The 24,675-nt window shown below is 45.9% G+C and overlaps 1 protein-coding gene across 9 annotated transcripts in view; it reads right to left on the bottom strand.

Moving 5' to 3' along the window:
• The window catches only part of tenm3 (teneurin transmembrane protein 3), a 2,019,778-nt gene that overhangs the window by 1,415,638 nt on the left and 579,465 nt on the right, over positions 1-24,675 (bottom strand). The window contains exon 1 of one of the 9 annotated variants that reach the window (XM_085979034.1): positions 3,587-3,630. The exons of the other annotated variants lie outside the window; for them this stretch is intronic. The gene's annotated coding sequence lies outside the window, so the exon portion shown is untranslated. Of the gene's footprint in view, positions 1-3,586; positions 3,631-24,675 lie in introns of those variants that run through there. 9 annotated transcript variants of the gene reach the window in all.

Raw genomic sequence — 24,675 nt, 5'->3', positions numbered from 1 at the left:
GTTCCATTTTCAATTCCTCAGATAATAGAGCAGTCCATGCCTGCATGCAGCAAGATCTGGACAACATTCAGGCTTGGGCTGATAAGTGGCAAGTAACATTCGTACCACACAAGTGCGAGGCAAGGACTACCTCCAACAAGCGAGAGTCTAACCACCGCCCCTTAACATTCAATGGCATTACTATCGCCAAATCCCCCACCATCAACATCCTGGGTGGGAGTCACCATTGACCAGCACTTAACTGGACCAGCCACATAAATACTGTGGCTACAAGAACAGGTCAGAGGTTGGTATTCTGCGGTAAGTGACTCACCTCCTGACTCCCTGAAGCCTACAAGGCACAAGTCAGGAGTGTGATGGAATACTCTCCACTTGCCTGGATGAATGCAGCTCCAACAACGCTCAGGGAGCTCGACACCATCCAGGACAAAGCAACCCAGCTGATCACCACCCCATCCGCCAAATTAAACATTTACTCCCTCCACCACCGGCGTAACATGACTGCAGTGTATATCATTTACAGGATACACTGCAGCAACTCGCCAAGGCTTTTTCGACAGCACCTCCCAAATCTTTGACCTCTACCACCTAGAAGGACAAGGTCAGCAGGTGCATGGGAACACCACCACCTCCAAGTTCCCCTCCAAGTCACACACCATCCCGACTTGGAAATATATTGCCGTTCCTTCATTGTCACTGGGTCAAAATTCTGGAACTCGCTACATAACAGCACTGTGGGAGTACCATCACCACACGGACTGCAGCGGTTCAAGAAGGCGGCTTACCACCACCACTCAAGGGCAATTAGAGATGGGAAATAAATGCTGGCTTTGCCAGCGACGCCCACATCCCATGAATGAATGAATAAAAAAGAATAACATTTGTGGCAATGAGGGCGTTTCATACAGGTTAAGTTCTTGAAGCAGCTGGCATGAAAACTCGAGTGGAATTCTATTATCTTAAGTCCACGAAGGAAAAATATCCTTTAACATCTTCTGTAATATGTGACGTAATAAAACTCACTTCGCACTTGGTTCGAGTATAAAGCAAGGCTTTAATCAACTTGTTTCAAAACATGGAGGTCTAGTTGTACTTCACTAGTTCCTGTCTTACAAAATGTCCCTGGGCAAGCTAGGCCCACGCCAGAGTATTTATCCTCCTTGGACGGTGCCACCAGCTGGCCGTCCAGTGTTATTTCATGAGTCGTTTCTTCATGATGATGAAGAGATTTATAACAATATGTAATGTTTACTGAGGGCAACACAATTACAATGTCAATGCTACTAACCTTGTTACTGCCTATACATATGTTTCTAAACACGACCAAAGATTTGTTACTTTTGTTTTAACACATTTTATGATCACAGGACAGACAGACAAGAGAAGCCACTCTGCCCAGTTGAGCTCATCCCTCCAGGGAGATCTCACAAATCCCACCATCACAACATTCAATGACATATTTCTGTTTAACAATTTTCGCTTCCATTAACCTACCCACAAGTCCATTCCATGTGTTCATCATTCTTCGTGTGAAGGTAAGCTTACTAACATTGATCCTAAATAATTAATTTGGACCAATTCTCCCTTGTTCTATCATAGAATCAAACAGCACAGATGGAGGCCATTCAGCCTATCGTGCCCCTTTGAAAGAGCTATTCAATTAGTCCCACTCCCCTGCTCTTTCCCATAGCTCTGCAATATTTTCCCCGTCAAGTATTTATCCAATTCCCTTATGAATTCTGTTGAAAATCATCCTTTCATTTAATATGGCAGCGCCCAGTACATGAAATGACTCAGGACAGCTTTTGCAACAAATAAAAGGGAAGAGTGAAAATTGCATCCAGTAGGAGTCAGTATGATCCAAAGCAAGATGGGGTCTTCCGCCATTAAGCACCTTAGTCACAAATGTCATCTTAAGAGATTCGAAAATTGAAATGGGGCTTTAGATGCAGTTACTGCAGATTAAAACAATACCATAATTCTGGACTGTTTGATGTCAAAATTGTTTGTGTTATTTTCGAAAATCAGTTTTTTAAAATTAGCAAACTTAATTATAATTTGGGTAATTAGAGATTCAAAATGTGTGAAATATTAATTGGACCCATTCTGTCTCATCAACAGTCTGGTGACTAGGCAGCTCTCAGATCTTTTGTTTACAGGAAATTCAGCGAACCCGCCGAAACAGCAGGACATCTATTGAAATATAAACTGTCGTGCTGGAATTTTTGGAACCAAATTACTAGTTTCCTCCCATGAATTTATTTGGATGTCACTTCAGGAAAAGGTCAACAGTTTTGAAGAGAGAGAGAGAGAGTGAAAAAAACACAAGCACGGCACTGTTTAATAAGACAGTTCTAGCATGGGGTGGATTGTTCTCTTGATTCATAATTCATAAGGGGAAAAATTCCACTGTTAAGTTCCTCAGTCACAAGTTGTTTGTCTTACATACAAGAAAAATCAGCAGCAATATACCTTGTAGTTACTTAACCTGGCAAAAAAGTGGATAACACAGGTTTGCTTATTCATTCAGAAAGCAAAAATCCAATAGTTGCAGTGGATATTTGGAATTTAAAGGGAAGGTTGCGCCAGCGGTGGCTGAGCTGCTGTATGGCAGGATTAGTATAATGTCATGCACAGCATTGTTAGTCAAACCTATGCATATGGTACACAATGGAACAATTGTCATTATCATCAGTGATGCTAAGTCATCATTTTATGTCAGTTTGCAAATTTTACTTTTAAAGTCGTGCGTGATGGATGGAGAGAGGCGAACGTAATGGAAAAGACGGGACTACTCTAAGCTCTTGGAAAGGGAACTCAAATAGATTGTAGAAGTTGAGCTCCAGATGGGAAATAAAATCTCATTTGATCTGAATTTGATCTCACGGTGTCAGATGTGGCACTCTCGCCTCTGAGTCACAAGGTTGTGGGTTCAAGTCCCATTCTGGAGACTGGAGCACAAAATCTAGGCTGACACTCCGGTGCAGCGCTGAGGGAGTGGCGCATTGTCGGAGGTGCCATCTTTTGGATGAGACATTAAACCGAGGCCCCGTCTGCTCTCTCAGGTGGACATAAAAGATCCCATGGCACTATTTTGAAGAAGAGCAGGGGAGTACTCCCCAGTGTGCTAACCTATATTTATCCCTCAACCAACATCACTAAAACAAATTATCTGGTCATTATCACCTTGCTGTTTGTGGGAGCTTGCTGTGCACAAATTGGCTGTCACATTTCCTATATTACAACAGTGACTACATTTCAAAAGTATTAAACTGACTGAAGCACTTGGGGATGTCCTGAGGGCATGAAAGACGCTATATAAATGCAAGTCTTTCTTTCTTTCTGAACTGAGCTGCTTCACATAACTTCAGAAATATCTGAAATTTGGCTACAATCAATCCAGGTGTTATTTTCTTTGCAGAAAAATGCTCTAAAGAGTACATGTGTGCATTCTCCTGATTTTGTCCATTCTGTGCTTGCACTATATCATGTTGAGTGTAACATGTAAACACTTCCATATTTAGCTGCCTTGCGCCTGTGATTGGAAAATGACCGACAGGTAGGTAAGTTTAAATCATAATATTACCTTCGATCCAACTGCTCTCTGTGGTGGTTCAGTGAGTACAGCCTAGAAATTACAATTGGTGATATTAGTGGACAACACAATGATTTGATAGGTCATTCCTTTGTCTACAATTTTACCTCGGGTAAAGCTACTATTTTTAATGGGTTAACCCTCCACTAAAATAGCAGACAGAGGAACATTATAGTGGTGGGTACAGATTCAATAGGAGCTTTCAAAAGCCTTCTGTGCTGTACTATTCTATGATTCTATATGATTCGATGAATGCATTAACATTTCACCCCTTAATATAGCCAATGCTAATTAGTTGGCTCCTTTGTTTGGTCCATCTGATCTTATTAATTAATGGGGGGTCGGGGGGGAGAGATGATGCTTATTTATTTGATCTGGCATTTTTTCTTATTTATTTAAATAAGTTTTACTTAGCTGCATATTTGCAATCTGCTAAAATTTCATGTGTGCACACACACACACACACACACACACACACACACACACACACACGAGAACACCGGTGTCATTTCCTTTTTCTGGATGAATATTCAACTTGGGAACATTCTCCGGGATTGAAGAGGTCAGCAGTCCAATGTCTCCCCGTGTTACACTTTTATCACTATAACAACAACAACAACTTACCTTTGTACAGTGCCTTTAACCTCCAAAATTTTCCCAAGGCCCTTCACAACAATCAGACATAAATGGATGCCAAACCAAAAATAGATATGACGAGGCGTGACCAAAAGCTTGGTCAAAGAGGTGGGTTTTAAGGAAAGTTTTAAAGGAATAGAGAGGGTGGAGAGGCGGAGTGGTGTAAGGAGGGAATTACTGAGCCTGGGGTAGGCAGCTGACAGCATGGCCATCAATCGTGGGACGAAGCAAGGGAAGATGGACAAGAGACCAAAGTTGGAGGAAGGGAGTGTTCTGGGATGTGGTAGAGTTAGAGGAAGTTACATAGTTAGGGACAGGTGAAGCCAAGAAGGGATTTTTAAACAGAAGGATGAGAATTTAAAATTGCAGGTCATAGAGTCATGGGGGCTAAATTCGGTTGATTGGTGCTAATGGGGCACAAATCAACTAGCGCCCGAGCGCGGCGCCGCTAACGCCTCCTGCGAAATTCAGCAGGAGATTAGCGGCAGCGCTAACCATTAGCGGTGCTCAGCGCTGCACTGCCGGCGATGACGTCCCCTCTCAACTTATTGTATTTGGTCTGGTTCTCCCTTGAAGAATTCACCTGACATTCATCATACACCCTCTTTTTTTGTTTCATCATCTTCTCTATCTCCCTCATCATCCAAGGAACCCTCGCTTTGGTTCCCTTACACTTCCCTCTTGTTGGAATGTACCTAGCCTGTACTTGGAACATCTCCTCCTTAAAGATCACCCACTGATCCGTTACAGTTTTTCCTGTCAGTCTTTGGTTCCATTTTAACCTGGCTAGATTCTTTTGCATCCCATTGAAGTTAGCCCTATTCCAGTTTAGAAGTTCCACTCTAGATTGTTCCTTGCTCCTCTCCATTGCTAATCTAAATCTTATGATACGATGATCTCTCGTATCCAAGTGTTCTCCCACAGACACTTAGTCGACCTGGCCCACCTCAGTCCCCAGCACCAGATCCAGCAATGCCTCCTTCCTAGTTGGGCCAAGAACATACTGGTCAAGGAAATTCCCCTGAACACATTTCAGAAATTCCTTTCCCTCCTTTCCTTTTACCCTCGCATCAAATATGCTCAAGTCTATGCCACTTGGAATTGAGGGAGCAAAGAGGAACATCAAAGCTGGAGGTGAGGGATTCACTGAGTTTCAATAATGGCTGCAGTAACAGTTAATAGAAGCCTATGCAGATTTTTTTTCTTATTAATAGAAGCAGCGGAGACTGAACGCCAGTAGCACCAGCGTAGGGTTACCATCATTTCCATATCAAGAACAACCATCAAGCAATCATCAAGCAATCACATACTGTGACAATCCTACAACATATGTTTCACAATGCCTATAGCCATTCCAAACCCCAGCGCTGAACCCTCAGTGGAATCATGAAAGGGTCCTGTGTAGCCAATGTGTATTTTACTTTTGGCTCTATGCATGACATTACAAGTCTCTTATTGATTAAACAAGCCTAGCCTGAGCGCCGCAGCATTCGGAGTACAGCCTTCAGTCTGGGCACTAACATACTGGCCCATAATTTCACAATTCATACATAGGGCAATTGGACCATAAACCTAGGTAAATGTGCCTCAATTTAATTCGCCAATTAAAGTTAACAATTCAACAGACGGGCTGCACGTGTTACCCTTCTCCTGTCTTATGGTGTTTTGACTTTTTTTCTGGAGTAAATCTCTGTTATGAGACAATTCTCCGTGTCCACTGTCATTGCTGGTGTGGTGTTTTTAAATCCTATCTCTCTGCGGGATCAATGCTCCTCGTTATGTCTGCTTCATCGTGGTTTGAAATGTCTTGGCCCTCCATAAACGAATCACTTGGGAACTATTTGGAATATCTTCAAAAGGAGCTTGGTGTAAAATTCTACAATTTTTTTATTGGTTGCCTCTGGGTCTTATGGATCAAACTAGTTGCCCTGGGGAACTGGCCTGTGCTGTGCGCTTGCACAGTGCCCTTTCAATGGGTTCAGATCTATCGGAGGCGGACAGGATGAAACGTTTCTTTCTCTGGTGGCTGCAAGGTCCAATGTGAAATAGATTTGGCTTTTCTCAGTGTGGGCTCACAAGCTCACACCAAGTTAGCAACCTCACACATGAAGGCCGTAATGACAGCTGTTATGGCAAGTGGAAAACATTCCTTTATTGGAAGCTATTCTCTGAGACTGAAAGAAGAGAAGTTTTTTGGGACAGAGCAGAGGGAGTTAAGTTCAGCATCTAGTTAGGATATAGCTGGTAGAGCTTAATGCTGACACCGGCCAATAAAAAAGAGGAAAAAGGGTTTTCCTCTCCCCAGTGCTGGCATCCTTAACATTGATGAGCACTAAATTCACCCTCAAATCTGTCGATTTTTGCAAGGATCCCCTGGAAGTCTATCAATAATTGGAGCTCCCACTGTACACAAAACAGTTTGCAAAACAGTTTCAAGAAACCATCACATTACCCTTGACAAAGCCCAAATTCTTATCCAAGTATAGTTGGATCCTGTCATCTAGGAATCTGTAAAGGTTAGGATCCATGAGTCGGGAGATAGCAAACCTCCATCATGGTTTAGATTAGCCTTGCCAGTGATGTCCACATCCCATCTGAAAAAAAAAACTCATTTGAGATGAGAAATAATCTATCCAATAGTATATTGTGAATATTGAAAAAGCAACAGTATTCTTTACCTACTGGGGAACAGAAAGGGGGAAAAATTGAGTCGCGCCCCCTTTGGGGCGCTAACTTAAAATTTAGCATCCTGGCGGCCAAAATTCATCGGTCACGCCCCAAAAGGGAGGCGGGGCACTATTGGAAGTGCCCCGCCTCCCTCTTGGGGCACTGTGAGTGAATACTGCAGGCCTTCCTCCCCTTCTTAATGGGGAGGGGCCTAACACAGCGTGACCCGGGGCCCAGCCGCCCAGCACCTCCCCTTTCATTTGCGCCGCCCCGCCGCAGGTAGACCCCCCTGACCCTGTTGGACATAGCATCTGGTAGTAAGTCAAGCGGCACTACCGAAGATCGCGGCCGGGGCGCTGCGCACGGCGATGACGTCATCACCGGCGGCGCAGTGCCGTGAGGTGCTAACTGTTACTGCTGCCACTAACCTCCTGCTCAATTTCATGGGAGGTGTTGCCAGCGCACGCTCAGGCGCTAGCTGCTTTGTGCCCCATTAGCGCCCTCTTAGTAGGCGCAAAGCAACTGAATTTTTAGGCCAAAGAGTATATCGTATTGATTAGGGATTAGAGCTTCTGATAGTCAGTCAGCCCAACTTCCTCCTCCACATTCCTCTGTACTTACATAGAAACATAGAAGATAGGAGCCGGAGTAGGCCATTCGGCCCCTCGAGCCGGTTCTGCCATTTAATGAGATCATGGCTGATCATCCAAATTCAGTACCCTGTCCCTGCTTTCTCCCCATATCCCTTGATTTCTATAGAATGGGCCTGAAATTACGGAAGCCTTCAGAAAGGCACCGCAAGTTCCTGGTTTCCGCATGCACGAAAACCCGTAACTTGCAATCTGTCAAGTTTCGCTTGGACAGATCCACCGCATCCGCTACAAAATCACTTTCACTGATGCAGAGTTGAACTATTTGCCCAACTACTTTTTAAAAAATTCATTTCTGGGATGTGGCTGTTGCTGGCAAGGCCAGCATTTATTGCCCATCCCTAATTGCCCTTGAGGAGGTGGTGGTGAGCCGCCTTCTTGAACCGCTGCAGTCCGTGTGGTGAAGGTACTCCTACAGTGCTTAGGGAGAGAGTTCCAGGATTTTGACCCAGCAACGATGAAGGATCGGCGATATATTTCCAAGTCAGGATGGTGTGTGACTTGGAGGGGAACTTGGAGGTGGTGGTGTTCCCATGCGCCTGCTGCCCTTGTCCTTGAAGGTGGAAGAGGTTGCGGGTTTGGGAGGTGCTGCCGAAGAGATTTAAACATACACATACATTTAAAATTAGTTTAGGTAAATTTTGGCCCGTTTTAAAATGTTTAAATTTTTTCTTCAAAATATTAACTTTTTATTTTAAATGCTTAATCAAAGGGTCTTTTAATTAATTTTGAACATGTGATCATTTATTTTTATTTAAGTGGTGTGAATTCTTATTTATTTGGGGATTTCTAATCTGCTTATGGGGATTCCGTACGTAAATAGATCCCCATAAGCATCAGAGGAATCCCCCTTTTTAATTGGTTGACTTGGCCCACGTAATCCCAGGGACGCTTGCGAACCGCGTGCGCCCCTGGGGTCCGTGGGCGTGTACGCACCTGCAGGTCCAGGGCCCCAAGAGTACGAAGCTCCGGAGACACCAGGTAAGTTCAGACTTTTCTTTCAGTTCAGAGGCATATTCTTCTGGTACGCCTCTGGCCGCAAATTCAGGGCCTTTGTCTTTGTGGGTCGCTTAGGTTTGCATCGTGGAGCCTTAAGGGCCACATATAACATTTAATCCATGTTCCCATATGTGTCTACATCTCAAGTCATTTACACAAACAGATCAGATGGAAGATTTGTCCTCCAATATGGAACAGTGCCATCAACAATAATTTCCAAACCTGCAGGCCTAGGACATTCAACCAAGTCAACAAAGAAGAAATATAACTGCTTTTGAGTTGCTTGGGTTTCAAGCGTTTGATTGTCAGGCCCACATGCTACATAACCTTGACTTTAAGTCAAGTTCTGGACTTACATGCAGTTGCTCCAAAGGTTATCATGACTTCAGTTGCAGTGAATACTAAATTTAGAGCTTGGTGTTGATATCCATCACTATTCTCTTCCATTAATGGGAACGCACGCTTCTCTCCTCAACCTTCATCATTTCTCAAATACTACATGGTAAATGACTGCAAAAATAATTTTAACCAGCCAGGATGGGTGGGTGGTTTTAACATGGTATGTAATGGGTGTCTCTGTAAATAAAGGCTTGTAAGCGGCTGAAGATTAGGCTCTAGTACTCTATCCTTCACCACCTGTCTATCTGACTTTTACAGGTGGGAGGGTGGGGTGAGGCAGTTAGGATGTTAAAAATAAACAAATGGGAAACCAAACCCCAACCTGCTTCCATCATGCGCACTTTCGGTTTTAACAGAGGCGAGTTAGGGGATGGGCGAATAATTTGCTCTATGGAGGTAGGCCCTAAATGTAAATATTTTAATGAGGCAGCGTGCCTCCAGTTTTAGCTCTGTTTCAGAGTGAATGCTGGCCGGCCGGGTTTCCCAAGCCTTGGAGACAAGAACGGACGGACGGAACAGCACTGCTTGTGGGCCAGGAGTGTAGTGTATGTACCCGTCTACCTTTAAGAGAACTATTGTATGTAACCGTTCACCTTTAAGAGAACTATTTTAGGTGTGGCACTACTTTGTTTGGCTTCTGTATACTGTAATACCGACGGTGACCACACCAGTATATAAGTGTTGTGTCAGGATTTATTGGGCAGATTCGCCCTGACCTTCGAATAGTAAAGTCCTGTTTTAAGTTACTCTTGGAGTCTGTGTATTAATTAACTAAACAACCCACAGACTTTACAGTGGCGACGAGTCCGATCGTACCCTGCGGCAACAATACTTCCGAAGCAGTTAACGAGCGTCGAGAAGAGGCAACCGCCCTCGTCGTTCTGCTGGGAGAAAACTCGAGGCTGCAGAACTAGAAAGGAGGAAGAATTTAGAGACAAAGACTTCCATCAGCAACAGGCACTGACTGTCCCTTCTGCCACGGTGAGGAGTGAGCCGATCAGCACGAGAAGCAAGGCGGCCACGGTGACTGTGAGTAAGGGAAAGTAAAAAGAATAACCGGAGGATAAGGGCGGTGCACTCGACCACGGTCAAGGGGGAAAGGAGCCGGACAGAAGTCGGGTCCAGAGGCGCTGAGACTGGGGCAGCGTGGAGCAAGGAAGCCGCGGTACAGACAGGCTGGGGGATGCAACAGCGTCGTGAGACAGCTAGACCGCGACCGGCGAAAAAGGCCGGGCAGCGACCGAAGCCACGAAGCGCTGCGACCGGGAACGTAGGCGCGGGAAGAGATAAACTCAGCCGCAGCCGGGGAGGGAAGCACCGGACTGCGAGAGGGCTGGGAGGCGCGATTGGGAGCTGAGCGAGCGGGAGAGGCAGAGCCGACCAAGGGAGACTGAGCGAGAGCCAGTCCAGCGGCTGAAACTGTTCTCCGTCAACGGGGTGTACCCAGCGCCGGTAGAGCCGAGCGAGCGGGAGACAGAGCCCGAGCAAGGGGAACTGAGCGAGAGCCAGCCCAGCGGCTGAAACTGTTCGCCGTCAACGGGGTGTACCCAGCGCCGGTTGCCTTGCCGAGAAAAGGGAAAGCACTGAAGCCGACGCGCAGGCTGTGAACCTGAAAGCCAGCGGCCGTCGCCCGTGGGGAAAGTGTACCCCTCCCGCCAGGGGAAGAAACGCGGGAAGCCGCCATTAGGCGGAGAAGAAGACAGAAGCGGGGAACCGCCATTGAAGTGGGTGGGGAGAGAAGATAAGCGCGGGAAACCGCCATTTTCGCGGGAACCGCCATCTTGAAAAAAAAAAGAAAATTTAAAGAAATAATCCGTGGTGTTATCAGGAAGAGAGGAAGATGCCGAAGCGTGGTAACATCAACGATTTTAATTCCGAGGTAGAAGACTGGGCCACGTATGTGGAACGCATTGAGATCTATTGTGAGGCCAATAAAATAGAAGAAGATGACAAAGCTATAACCTTGCTAAACTCGATGGGCGCGAAGACATACGGGCTCTTGAAGCATCTACTATCACCAGCTAAACCGGCGGATCAGACTTTCGATGATATTGTGGCTGTTCTGAAGGATCACTTGAACCCCACACCATTGATGTTGGCGGAACGATTCAAATTCTATGCGAGAACGCAACGGAAAGACGAAAGCAACGCAGAATACTTGGTCGAACTGCGTAGACTAGCGAAATACTGCCAGTTTGGAGGGAATCTGACAGAGGCATTGCGAGACAAGTTCGTGTGCGGATTGGCAAAGGAAGGAACGCAAAAGCGACTACTCGAAGAGAACGACCTTACACTTGACAGGGCTGTCCTTATTGCAGCATCGCACGAAGCCGCAGCGAAGGGAACTGCGGAAATGCAGCTAAAGACAGCGGCACTCAGTGTGGATCAAATTACCTCGACAACAACAAAATGTTATCGTTGTGGGAAGACAACACACGACCAGAACCAATGCTGGTTTAAGAACCAGGAATGTAGGAAATGTGGCAAACTGGGTCACATAGCTAAGGTATGCCGGTCAGGGAAGAAGACCAACAACCAAAGGACCAACAACCAAAGGAAGCCATCACAGGAAAAGTACAACAAGGTACACAAGGTGGCTGAGAAGAGTTCAGACGAACAGAATTCGGACTCAGACCCAAACGGCCAGGAGCTGGGTAGTCTGAGAATTCACAATGTGAGTAAGGAAGCTGACCTACAAACTATCTGGGTCATGCTAAAAATAGCTGGAGTCCAAGTGAAAATGGAGTTGGACACTGGATCAGCTCTATCAGTCATAAATCGAAGGGATTACCACCAGCTATTCTCACATATACCCTTAAGAGATACCAAGTTCGTATTGCAGACATACACGGGGCATAAAATATACCCCATGGGAAAGATAAGAGTCAAGGAGAGAGATGGGGTAAAGAACACCCAAGAATGAACTTATACGTACTACCTGAGGGAGGACCACCACTTCTAGGACGGGAGTGGATCAAGAAAATAGACATGGAATGGCACTATCTAAAAGCCATAACGAGTGAGAACTCGGTGCAGACAATCAGCTCAGATTCTGAATCGGATGACGATAAGACCAACCCAAATGTGAAAGACAAGGCTAAAATGGACTTGCCGACTAAGGTTGGAAAAACGAAGGCATGCAGAATGCAGAAAGGCTTATGCTCCAGAGAAGAACAAAGTTTCAGAACAGATCTCCACCGAACAACGACAACATAGTTTGACAGAGAATTCTGAGTCTGTTCAGTTTAAGGACATATCCATGACGGAAGAACACCGAGCTCGGACTCAACTTTATTTCAAATTACGACAACAATTAGAACAATTGAGTTACCGTCTCGTACAAGAGATGAAAACAATGAAAAAGTTCTATGACACCGAATGGGAGAATCTGGAAAGACAACAGAAGCAGCTAGCTCAAGCAGAGAGCGACCATAGAGCCATCGTGACCAATCACCAATCACATCTCCCTTATGATGTTCAGGAGTTAGAATATTTGCAGAAAGAAGCAAATGAAGAGGAATCTTCAGGAAGCCAGGATTTTATTCCAGTTCTTCTCTACGACTCCTTACAAGCAGAGTTTGAGAAGTTGAAGGAACAGTATGAACAGGCCCAGGCTACAATCCTGGAGGGGGTTAACTCGGCAACCTCCGAAAAGCTAGTTTCAGTGGAAGCATATGAGCAACTAAAGGTTGAACATGAGCAAGAAGTCCAAAGGCTGCAGGAAATTCTTGATGAGCTCAAGGCCAAGACAGACTCATCGGTAGAAGTTCCATCCATAGATGAGAAATTAGAGGTGAAAGACATGGCAGAACATGAAAGTCAAGATGTCCAAGAACTCATAAAAATATTGAAGGAAACCCAAGACAAATATGAGGCGGCAATGACCGAGGTTCAACAACTTGAAGAACAGATTCAACTGGGAATTCTTTCAGTGAAAGAAAAGGCAACTGTAAGAAACACAGAGACTGTAAGAATGGCCCCTGAACATGAGCTAGAGAGCATCAAGGCGCAACTTCTCCGAGCGCTTAAAGCCAAAGTACAAGAGAAAAAAAAGGTGAAAGCATTGGAGAAAAAGGTGGATGAAATGGAGAAGACTCTTATCCACAGGGTCCCCGTGGAAGAGTTAACGGTCAGCCAACTCCTTCATATGCTGAGAGACAAGACTCTGCAATGGGAACCATTTGAACACGAGCTTCAATCTTCAAAGGGAAGGGGTTCGGAGCTCTCAAAAGTTTGGGGAATAGTTGAGGTTGCAACACAGATTTTACGGGGCTGCCGAAAGTACGCTGAATCACGTCAATGTGAACTACAGAATGTTGAAACAGCTGCTCCAGTAGAAGTATTGAATAGCCCGATCAATCAATCCCCGATGGAAGGGGAAGTATTGGAATCACAAATGAGGTCATTAGTGAAGGATTGGCAGGAAACCCAGGAAGAGCGGGATGAATATGAACGCATGAAGAAGTCTCTTCAGGAAAGATGTCTAGGGAGGGAACAACAGTCGGCTAACGTCCAGTTGGGTAAGGAAGAAGTAGCAGGCCCTCTCACTAGACTAGCTCAGGACGACACCGAATATTACCATGACCTGTTGAGTGACACGGAATATTACGATGACTTGGTCTGCCCAGCTTGTGATGAAAACTCCCAAAGTGCAGAAATCAGGATGAAGCACTTAAAGTCTAAGGAACATAGGGAGATGGTGGCGCTACAGCTGGCAGCGGATAAGGGAGCCCCGAGAGTCTCCAAGAAGCAGAAAAGAAAAAGACGAAGCAGAAGACGATAACCATCTAAATCATTATCACTTCTATCAGATCATGCACGTGGGCCCTACGAAGGGGGCCAAATCAGTTGGAAAGTAGGAAAAATTACCAAGGCAGTCCAGCTGTTTGTAAAAGTCAGCACTGCTGGTTCGGCAGGACGGAAGTTCAAGCTGTTAAGCCAAGGGAAAGACTATTGGATGAGTCACGCTAGAAATGTGAACCGGCTACACCACAGAGATGTTGTTCGGACCGAGTCAAGACCAGAGACTGAATCTGTGAACTGTTCCCGCAGAGACTGAATCTGTGAACTGTTTCCCGCAGAGACTATATCTGTGAATTGTTTTACATGAAGTTGATTATATGTTATGTTTAATGGGGAATAAGTATGTTGTAAGCTAAAAAGGGAGGATTGTAGTGTATGTACCCGTCTACCTTTAAGAGAACTATTGTATGTAACCGTTCACCTTTAAGAGAACTATTTTAGGTGTGGCACTACTTTGTTTGGCTTCTGTATACTGTAATACCGACGGTGACCACACCAGTATATAAGTGTTGTGTCAGGATTTATTGGGCAGATTCGCCCTGACCTTCGAATAGTAAAGTCCTGTTTTAAGTTACTCTTGGAGTCTGTGTATTAATTAACTAAACAACCCACAGACTTTACAAGGAGGAGCAAGAGTGCTCCCCCCCTCCCAGCCCAACAAGCTAAATTGCTTTCCTCCCTGTGATCAAAACCAGGCAATGTCCGCAACCCCCCCATGTCCAACCTGTGATCTCTGACCCTCCCTCAATATCCGACCCCCGATGTCTGACCCACCCGATGCCCAAACCACGATCCCTCCCTCACTCCCTGCACTCCGTTCCCAGGCTGCAGCCTGGTACCACAGGCCGACCTGTCCGGCAGCCAGTGAGCCTCTCAATCTAGCTGGCTGCGGCCAGGAAACGGATTCAAAAAATTTAAATCGGGTCCTGCTGTTAAATTTGTGTTTTCATGTTTCCCGGCCACTAGACCTCCCCCCCTCTCCCGCTGCCTGCCCGCCTCCCAGTAACTGTCGGGGCATTTTGTTAGGTTGAGTGATAAACACTGTCTCTTGCCTAATCTTTGTAATTTTAGCATTACACTCTCGTTTAAGTGTGTTGCTTGGAGCAACACAATATCACCTCCCAGCCGTCAAAGTTCATTTAATATTTGCCTCGTTCTCAGTTAGAATACCAACACGTTTTGTAGTCTGTGAAGTAATACTGGATGTAACTGCACACATTTGACTAACTGTACTACGATAAACAACAGCTGCGCCATTACATTCACTCTAACACAATCTGCAATTAATATTATTTAACAGTAACGGCTTTTGAAAAGCAAGTACAAACAAAAACAACAAAAGAACATGTATGGATAGCACTGAGATAAACTCAGCTTGTGACTCTGATTTACACCCCCACTCTGCACTCACAAGCTGGTTTGGAAAAAGGCAGTGGCACAACACTCAGTCATCTCCCCTCTCTTCCATCCCAGCCCTTTATTCTCAGATCCCACGCCCCACTCATGCCTGCAGTCGCTCAGACCCTCTTGTACAAGGAACACCTCAATGTACATTCCACCTCAATAGAACTTTATACACAAGCAACTTTTTCCTTCTTAAGTACTAAAACCAAAGAAAACGCATGAACCACAACGTCAGACCCAACCTAGTTGACTGCGCAAAGTCCTCCTCACTAACATCTGGAGATTTGTGGCAAAATTAGGAGAACTGTCCCACAGACTAGTCAAGCAACAACCTGACATAGTGACACTCACAGAATCAGGTGGTTAAGAAGGCAAATGGTATGTTGGCCTTCGTAGTGAGAGGGTTTGAGTACAGGAACAAGGATGTCTTGCTGCAGTTGTACAGGGCCTTGGTCAGACCACATCTTGAGTATTGTGTACAGTTTAGATTAAGTGTGCAGTTTAGATTAAGACAGCAGGGGGCTGAAGGGATGTAACCTGTCATCCCTGATCCTCTCTAACTTTTACCGCTGCACAATAGAGAGCATCCTGACAAACTGTATCACTGTATGGTATGGCAGCTGCAGCTACTATGACCGGAAAGCCCTGCAGCGGGTAATCAAAACTGCCCAACGCATTACCGGCACCCGGCTACCGACCATAGAGCACATATACCAGAAACGCTGTTTACGGAGGTCACGGTCCATCATCAAAGACCCTATCCACCCCAGCCACAGTCTGTTCTCCCTCCTGCCATCTGGGAGACGCTACAGATGCATTCGCACCCGTACGACCAGATTTAGGAACAGCTTCTTTCCCAGGGCTGTCATCCTACTGAACTCCACAAATAAACTCTAAAGCCTGCACATCTGCCAATGCACTTTATTATGGTTATGTTTATGTAATGTATTACAAGCCAAATGTATGTTGAATGTTTAAATGTCTTAATCTAAATGTACACTCTCGGGAGCCGCAAGCCTACATTTCGTTGTACTGCACTTGTGCACTAACAATGACAGTAAAAGTTGATTTGATTTTTTTGATTTATCTGAGGAAGGATGGTCTTGCCATGGAGGGAGTGCAGCGAAGATTCACCAGGCTGATACCTGGGATGGCAGGAATGACGTATGAGGAGAGATTGGGTCGACTGGGCTTATACTCGCTGGGGTTTAGAAGAATGAGAGGGGATATCATTGAAACTTATAAAATTCTGACAGGACTGGACAGACTAGATGCAGGAAGGATGTTCTCGATGGTCGGGGAGTCCAGAACCAGGGGTCACAGTCTAAGGATAAGGGGTAAGTCATTTAGGACAGAAATGAGGAGGAATTTCTTCACCCAGAGAGTGGTGAACCTGTGGAATTCTCTACCACAGAAGGCAGTAGAGGCCAATTCATTAAATATATTCAAGAAGGAGTTGGATATATTGCTTAAGGCTAAAGGGATCAAGGGACATGGGGAGAAAGCAGGGACAGGGTACTGAATTTGGATGATCAGCCTTGATCTCATTGAATGGCAGAGCAGGCTCGAGGGGCCGAATGGCCTACTCCTGCTCCTATCTTCTATGTTTCTATGTAAGGGAAAGTAAAGGGATCGGAGGGGTTTCATCACAGTGGCCATTTTAACTGTCCGCCCATCCTTATAATTCTGTAGCAGTCTACAAGATCACAAGATACACGTAGGTGAGGAAGGCCATTTGACTCATTTTAATTCTTGCATCCAGAAAGAAACTCCTTTATGTCCTTTATAATTCTGAGTTAAGGCTCAACCCCATTAGCATTCTTTAAACAATTCCCAAACTTGTTTTCAATACTTCTTCTCTCCCTGCTTCCTTTCAATCCAGTGACCCCCGAATCTAACTTTCTGCCTTAAAGCAGGTGCTTTGATTTATAACCCGTGTCAAGTGGCTAGTTGGTAGATTGGCTCATTGATTGACAGTTATAGAATGAATTAGCGTACAGTAATGTGAAGTTAACCACAGCCACACTCATTTTTTTCATTACATAGGGAAATAAATAGTTTAAATTGCTTCATATGTTGCAATAATTAAACTTAAAATGATCCCATTAATACGTTTTTATATTTTGCATAACCCATAATGCAGCGATACAAGAGCTCCCTGCCAGGCTGAAAGATTTTAAGTATATTTATCAATAAAAATTCATAGTCTATTGCATGAATATGCATGCAAAAATGTCCTATTGCTAACCAAATTCAAAATTGAAGGAGCTCAAATATAAATGGATATGGGGTACAAATTGGTATGCATTGCATTTCTCGGGTGTAAAACGGATGTAAAACCTACCAATATATCAGCGTAATAAATTACACAGCCGTTGATCCCACTGCTAAATGCCTGGGGCCCATTGCTTCTTTTACGAGTCCTGGGCAGCCGTCTAAACCAAGCCTTAGGTGCCACGAAGATGTTAATTAGGGGCCTAATGCCTGTGAAAGGATCCTTTCCAGAAATCGCTGGAAATTTCCAGAAGAGCCCTGCTCTGCGCCGATTTCCTGGACGTGGATGCAGCCGAGCCAGCAGTCCCCACCGAAAAGGCAGGTTAAAAAAAAAAATTCTCCCTGTTAATGTAAAGCCAGGAGGTGCGGGCGTGCTCCTCCCAACTCCACAGTACTCCTGCCAGCTGTTACCAGCCGCGATCGGACTTACCCGCCTGCCAGTGCTGGCAAGGCCCAAACTTCAATCCTCCTGAATGGGCGAGCTGCCTGTGGGGGGCGTGCCAGGCACCAGCAGCTCGCCCGCAATATTTAAATGAGGTCTGGAGCCCAATTTGAACCTGCCTTGGGCCAATATATTTGTCTCAGAGCTCCATTTTGGCTAAATACAGAGCTGTCTAGAGCCGCTAATATAACTCAGTGGTGTCAGCTTTAAAATGGATATTAGTTTCAAACTGATAATGGCAGCCTAACAACAAGATAAAATAACAGAGCTGAGACACACTGGACTCAGGGAAAAAAAGTGAAATCAGAGTTAATTTGACAATTATGAGACAAAATCCTTCGTCTTTCCCAAGTGGATAACAAGTGCACTGCAATGCTCCATCTCACCCTCAGTAAGCTCCACACTGGAGTGGAGCTCAGTTACAGAACAAACAGGAAACTGTTCAACCTCCGTCACCTCCAGTCCAGATCCAAGGTTGTCCCATCCTCTGTCGTCAAATTACAGTATGCAGACGACGCTTGCGTCTGCGCTCACTCGGAGGTCGAACTCCAAACCATCGTCAACACCTTCACCGAAGCATACGAGAGCATGGGCCTCACACTAAACATCCGTAAGACAAAGGTCCTCTACCAACCTGCCCCCGCCACACAGTACTGGCCCCGATTACCAAAATCCACGACAAGGCCTTGGACAACGTGGACCACTTTCCATACCTCGGGAGCCGACTGTCAACAAGGGCAGACGTCGACGACGAAATCCAACACCGCCTTCAGTGTGCCAGTGCAGCCTTCGGTCGCCTGAGGAAGAAAGTGTTTGATGACCAGGACCTCAAACCCGGCACTAAGCTCATGGTCTACAGAGCAGCAGTGATACCCGCCCTGCTGTATGCCTCAGAGACATGGACCATGTACAGCAGGCACCTCAAAGCACTGGAGAGGTACCACCAACGCTGCCTCCGCAAGATCCTGCAAATCCATTGGCAGGATAGGCGCACCAACGTCAGTGTTCTTGCTCAGGCCAACATCCCCAACGTCGAAGCATTGACCACGCTTAAATGGACGGGTCACATTGAACTCATGCCCGATACGAGACTCTCAAAACAAGCGCTCTACTCAGAGCTACAGCACGGCAAGAGAGCCCCAGGTGGGCAGAGGAAACGCTTCAAGGACACCCTCAAAGCCTCCTTGAAAAAGTGTAGCGTCCCCACCGACACCTGGAAATCCCTGGCCCAAGACCGCACAAAGTGGGGGAAAAGCATTCAGGAAGGCGCCGAACATCTCGAGTCTCTTCGCCGGGAGTAAGTGGAAGCCAAGTGCAGGCAGCGCAAGGAGCGCACGTCAACCCAAGCACCCCACACACCCGCCCCTTCAACCACCGTCTGCCCCACCTGTGACAGAGACTGTAGGTCCCGCATTGGACTCATCAGTCACCTGAGAACTCATTTTTAATGTGGAAGCAAGTCATCCTCGGTTCCGAGGGACTGCCTAAGAGGAGGAATGACCACAGAGTTATGCACAGAAATAAATAAGTTTGCTGAGAGTGAAAAATACAATGCAGGTAAGTCTTGCTTTATGTTTTAGTTTTGTACTGCAGTCGCTGGTAAGGTTCAGGCATGAGAGTACTGTCAGCTTTATCTGCGGGTACAAGCTCCAAGCTCAAACATTCCATTATTATTTGCCTTTAAGTCAATGATTGCGTTTGACATTGCACATCAGTTGAACCTCTGCGATGTACTGCAGCTTAATTATGACAGAACTGGAGTAATTATTCTGGAGAAATTATGCTGTTATGGCCTAATTGTGTGAAATTAAGTCAATAAGCAAGCTGAGCACCTCAAGTAGCTGAACAATTTGAACGAAGGTATGGAATTTTAATGCAGGCGGCATCAACAAGATTAAGTGGACTAGCAGTTCTGCATTGTGCGACGTTAGACAATCCTATATTTATTACTGTAGTCAACGCTAGGTAAAGGTACAGCTGATCCAGACAAGATTTGGATTTAAGCACAGAATCTCTATTGCAGCAAACGAGCTCTCCATCACTCCCACTGAACAAGCATTGTTGATCAAAGGATAAATACTTTAAATACAAAATCCCGTCAAGCATAAAATATTCAATGATTATCCATTTTGTTATGCTCAAGCACAGCAAACGTGGTCAGTCCACTGCCAAGTCATAATGAAAGGCAACGGGGATCATTATAACTGAAATAGCCCATGGGGAAACTGATAGGATCGGGTGCGACGCTGGTTTTACACCTGGTCGGGGTGTAAAACTGCCCTTCCATCCGATCCCCTGGGTTTCCCCGACCGGCGAGTTATGCTTAAAATCAGCCCTGAGTCTGAAAGCATGTTATTTGTATCTAGTTTTAAGTTTAAAAAAGAGGCATCATCTGCCATTCGATGAGCTTTTGGTGCAGTCGATGCAATAATTGCTGTAGCTTGAACGTTTGAATTTTATTTTGTGGTCGGGGGGGGAGGGGGTGGATTTTGATTTTGTTTTCAGCACATTCATAATTTAATGGGGAAATTTCCCCTGTGGACTGGCTGCAACAAAATTGCAAACCTAGTTATAAATCACAGGTCTATGATTTCACTACACCGAGCGCCCAGAGGAAACCTCTCCCTGCGGTGAGTTCATCAGTCATGTCATTGTACATCTCTGTTTACAAACACCTGGTAAAATGACATCGCTCGCATTTTTCAGGGTGACTGAACTGCTGACTGAATTAATGATACACTGGTTGTGTGGCACAAAGACTTACAAAATGGCCAGCAGGTGGGAGAAACCTTGAGAAAAGCAAAACAATTCCTAGAAATACTAGTGTCAGCTGTGGCTCAGTTGGTAGCACTCTTGCCTTTGAGCCGAAAGATTGTGGGTTCAAGTACCCTCTCCAGAGACTTCAGTGCAAAAATCTAGGCTGACACTCCAGTGCAGTGCTGAGGGAGTACTGTACTGTTTGAGGTGCCGTCTTTCAGATGAGACATTTATGGAGGAAATAAAGAAATTGGTACCCAACGACACCAATGATCCTTCGTTACAAGCCACAAGGACGGAGAGAGTCAGAGACCTCGTAGATCCTTCTGTTCTTGGCTCGCAACGATTAGTGGACATTGTGAGGAAATTCCTCCCACCTTTGAATTGCATTGAATAGCACACATTGGAGTAAGATAGCTCTCATGTCAGCAACGGATCTGTGCTATCGCCTCTGAGTCAGAATGTTGTGGGTTCAAGTTCCACTCTAGGGACTTGAGCACATAAAGCTAGGCTGACGCTTCAGTACAGTGCTGAGTGAGTGCTGCACTGTTGGAGGTGCCGTCTTTTGGATGAGACGTTAAACTGAGGCCCCGTCTGATCTCCCAGGTGGACGTAAAAGATCCCATGGCACTATTTCAAAGAAGAGCAGGGGAGTTATCCCTGGTGTCCTGGCCAATATTTATCCCTCAATCAATATAACGAAACAGATTATCTGGTCATTGTCACATTGCTGTTTGTGGGAGCTTGCTGTGCACAAATTGGCTGCCGCGTTTCCTACTTTACAACAGTGACTACACTTCAGAAAGTACTTCATTGGCTGTAAAGTGCTTTGAGACGTCCAGTGGTCGTGAAAGACACTATGGGCTGGATTTTCTGAATGGAGACATGTTGGAGGTGGGACTGCTGCTTGCCGGGTTTCAGACCAGCCTCCATTATCTTCTGGCCAACCAGTGGGATTTTCCCCTGGTTAACCTTGTTAAGCCCACCCTGCGGGCTCAACAGGCCAATTAGGGGGAAGTCACTGACAGAGCATGTCAACGTCTGACGTGTCATCTGTCAAGATTTCTTGAAAGAAGAAATGTCAGCGTTTGACAGCTCTGTGAAGCTATCAAACACTGACATTCTGTGTAGTTTGAAGAGTCCTTGGCCTAGAAATTGGGTTGAGGCGCCAAAGCGGCGCCAAGTTCGCCTGGGCGCTGATTTTTGCGCAGCGTTCGGAGCATTAACGAACGTCAGAAATTCAGTTTCAGCGCCCCTAGAGGGAGACGGGGTGAGGCTCGAGGCGCTCCACATCCCTCTTAGGGCGCTGAAACTGAATATCGCAGCGCAACGTGCCGCAGCGTCCTGCGGTACTGCAGGCCTTCCTCCCATTGTTAAGGGGGAGGGGCCTGCAACAGCGCGATCCCCGATCGTGAGTGCTGGCAAAAGAGCCCGGCACCAAGGAGAAGTGCCGGGCTCTCGGGAAACAGCCGGCAATACCACGGGGGGGGGGCGGGGTCAGGAGGACGGGGACGGAGGTGCTGGCAGGCGGCCGCCGAAAAAGGCCGCTGCCCTGCACCTCCACCTTAACTTGCGCCACTACCGGCACAGCAAGGCCCTGTGAACCGGGCGCGATCGGGGCGCTGCGCACACCGATGACGTCATCGGTGGCGGCGCAGCGCAACAGGCTAACGCCACCATTAGTGCCCCCGCTGAATATCGCGGGAGGCGCAGCCAGTGGCGCTACAGCCACTGACTGCCCTCTTTAGGCGCTAATAGGTGGCGCTACATACCCAATTTCTCCCCCCTTGTGTTCAGGACTCATCAAACCTTTCTACTTTGTAGACATCAGATGACTGTTGGTTCGGAGCATCCAACAGCCAGTCTGTGAAATCTACAAAGAAAATGTCGGGACTCCGGATCCACCATGGCTGAAGGCTGTAGGCAGAAACAAAGGTAAGTGAACATTTTATAATACTTTACACTCACCTCACATACTTACCACTCCACACTTGCACCCATCACTCACCTCTACATTGCACTTTCAGACCCCTCCGACCCCCCGCAGACCTCCTACTCGACTCCTCCACCCCGGCGGGGTTCTCCGAGGTCGGGAGGCCTGCACTTGAAAAGGTAAAATGGGACTAATCCTTTTTTCTGCCTGTTAACTACATGTTAACAGGCAGTCAATACGATTTAATCCCTTTCCCACCTCGAGGAGACGGGACCCGGGGCAGGACGGCTTCCCGCCTCCTGGCAAGAGGGCACGGAGGCGGGACGGGGGCAGGTTTGCCAACCGCCCCCAAATCCTGCAACTTTACCGGCAGTCCCGCCTCCATCCCCGCCTACTCGGGGCTGAGAAAATCTAGCCCTTAATAAATGCAAGTCTTTCTTTCTTTCCTTCTTTCCTTCCTTCTTTCTTTCTATCACACATGCCTGCACAAGTGACACAAGTGGACACTGCTTCTGAAAACCTATGGCAAATATTGCAACTGAGACTCCTGGCAGGTCAATGAATTTGTTATAACAACAGAAAATGCTGGAAAAACTCAGCAGGTCAGGCAACATCCGTGGAGAGAAATTTGAGTTGACGTTTCGGGTCGAACCCTTCTTCAAAACTTGAATTTGTTAGTTGCAGACATGGGCAAACGGCCTTCCCAATCCCCTGTTGGCTGTGCAGCCATCCGTCTATGCTACTCTTTAACTAGGGCACACCCACACCACCAGAGAAGTTCACCACACACGGAGCAAAGGTGGCAACAAAACACATTAAACATGTATATTGCCAGCACTGCACAACTGGCTAAGATTAACCTTTGTCTTACAGTCTGTAATTCTTTAATTGTGCAGAAAATAAAGCCTAATTTGTTTCAAAGCCAAACAAATCTAGCCATTGTACGGCAAAAATGAATTGGGTTGGCAAACAGCTGTTCTGTAGCGCTGAATATGTTTCTGTGTTGCAAATACTATGTAATGCTACGTAAAAAGAAAATAATTATGCCCAATTACAGAGGTCATTGAAAAAATGTGCAAAGCTGTGTGCAATGGGTTGTGTGAATGTACAAAACTTCAGGTAAACTGACTGGCTTCTGATTTGCCCTTGTGGGTACCTGGAAAATCTGTATGGCACAATATTCTTTCCTCAAGCAACATCAAAAGAAGATTCATTGCTCATTCATTTGGATGGTGTTTCTAAAGACACTCCTTAAACTCTAAAATTCCCTCCCTAAACCTCTCTGTCTCCCTACCTCTCTTTCTCCCTACCTCTCTTTCCTCCATTAAGATGCTCCTTAAAACCTACCTCTTTGACTAAGCCTTTGGTCATATGTCCTGATATCTCCTTATGTGGCTCGGTATAAAATTTTGTCTGATAATCGCTCCTGTGAAGTGCCTTGAGCTGTTTTATTGCATTAAAGGCGCTATATAAATGCAATTTGTTGGTGTTGTGGGATCTCAACATGTGTAAAATGACTGCTGCATTTGCCTACATATCAACAATTACTGCACTTCAAAGTAATTCATTGTATGTGGAGCGCTTTGAGATATGAAAAGGCACAATCTAAATGCAAGTCATTCATTAAAAGTTGAAGGCACTGGTAACCTTCACTATCATTGTGAATAGATGACTGCTTTGGCAGTACAACATGGATCAAGTGGCAGATCTCAGTCACAAGCTCCCGCGTGACCCTGAGCCACCTCATGACCTGTATCTTTGCTGTAACACATACTACTCTGTTTCTCTGGGGCATTCTATTTAGTCCTTCTCCTGCTCTACTGTGAGATGCCCTGCTACACTCAAGCTCTTCGACTGAAAGTTCCTGTGTACTATTCACATTTCACATTGCTGTAGTGAACCTTTCCACTTTGTTAAACTTACTAACTCCAGCTCTCACCTGGAGTAAAATTATTACTTGCGCATCAAGCCCCTTGTACCAAACTTCTTCTTTTTCTTAGGCAGTCCCTCGGTACCGAGGATGACTTGCTTCCACAATAAAAATGAGTTCTCAGGTGACTGATGAGTCCAATGCGGGACCTACAGTCTCTGTCACAGGAGGGGAAGATGGTGGTTT

Source organism: Somniosus microcephalus, chromosome 1 (genome assembly GCF_052327205.1).
Source record: "Somniosus microcephalus isolate GS21.2 chromosome 1, FLI_Smic_1.0, whole genome shotgun sequence".
Taxonomy (NCBI): Eukaryota; Metazoa; Chordata; class Chondrichthyes; order Squaliformes; family Somniosidae; genus Somniosus; species Somniosus microcephalus.
Note: the sequence above shows the minus strand (reverse complement) of the source record. Positions and strands in the feature narration are given on the sequence as shown.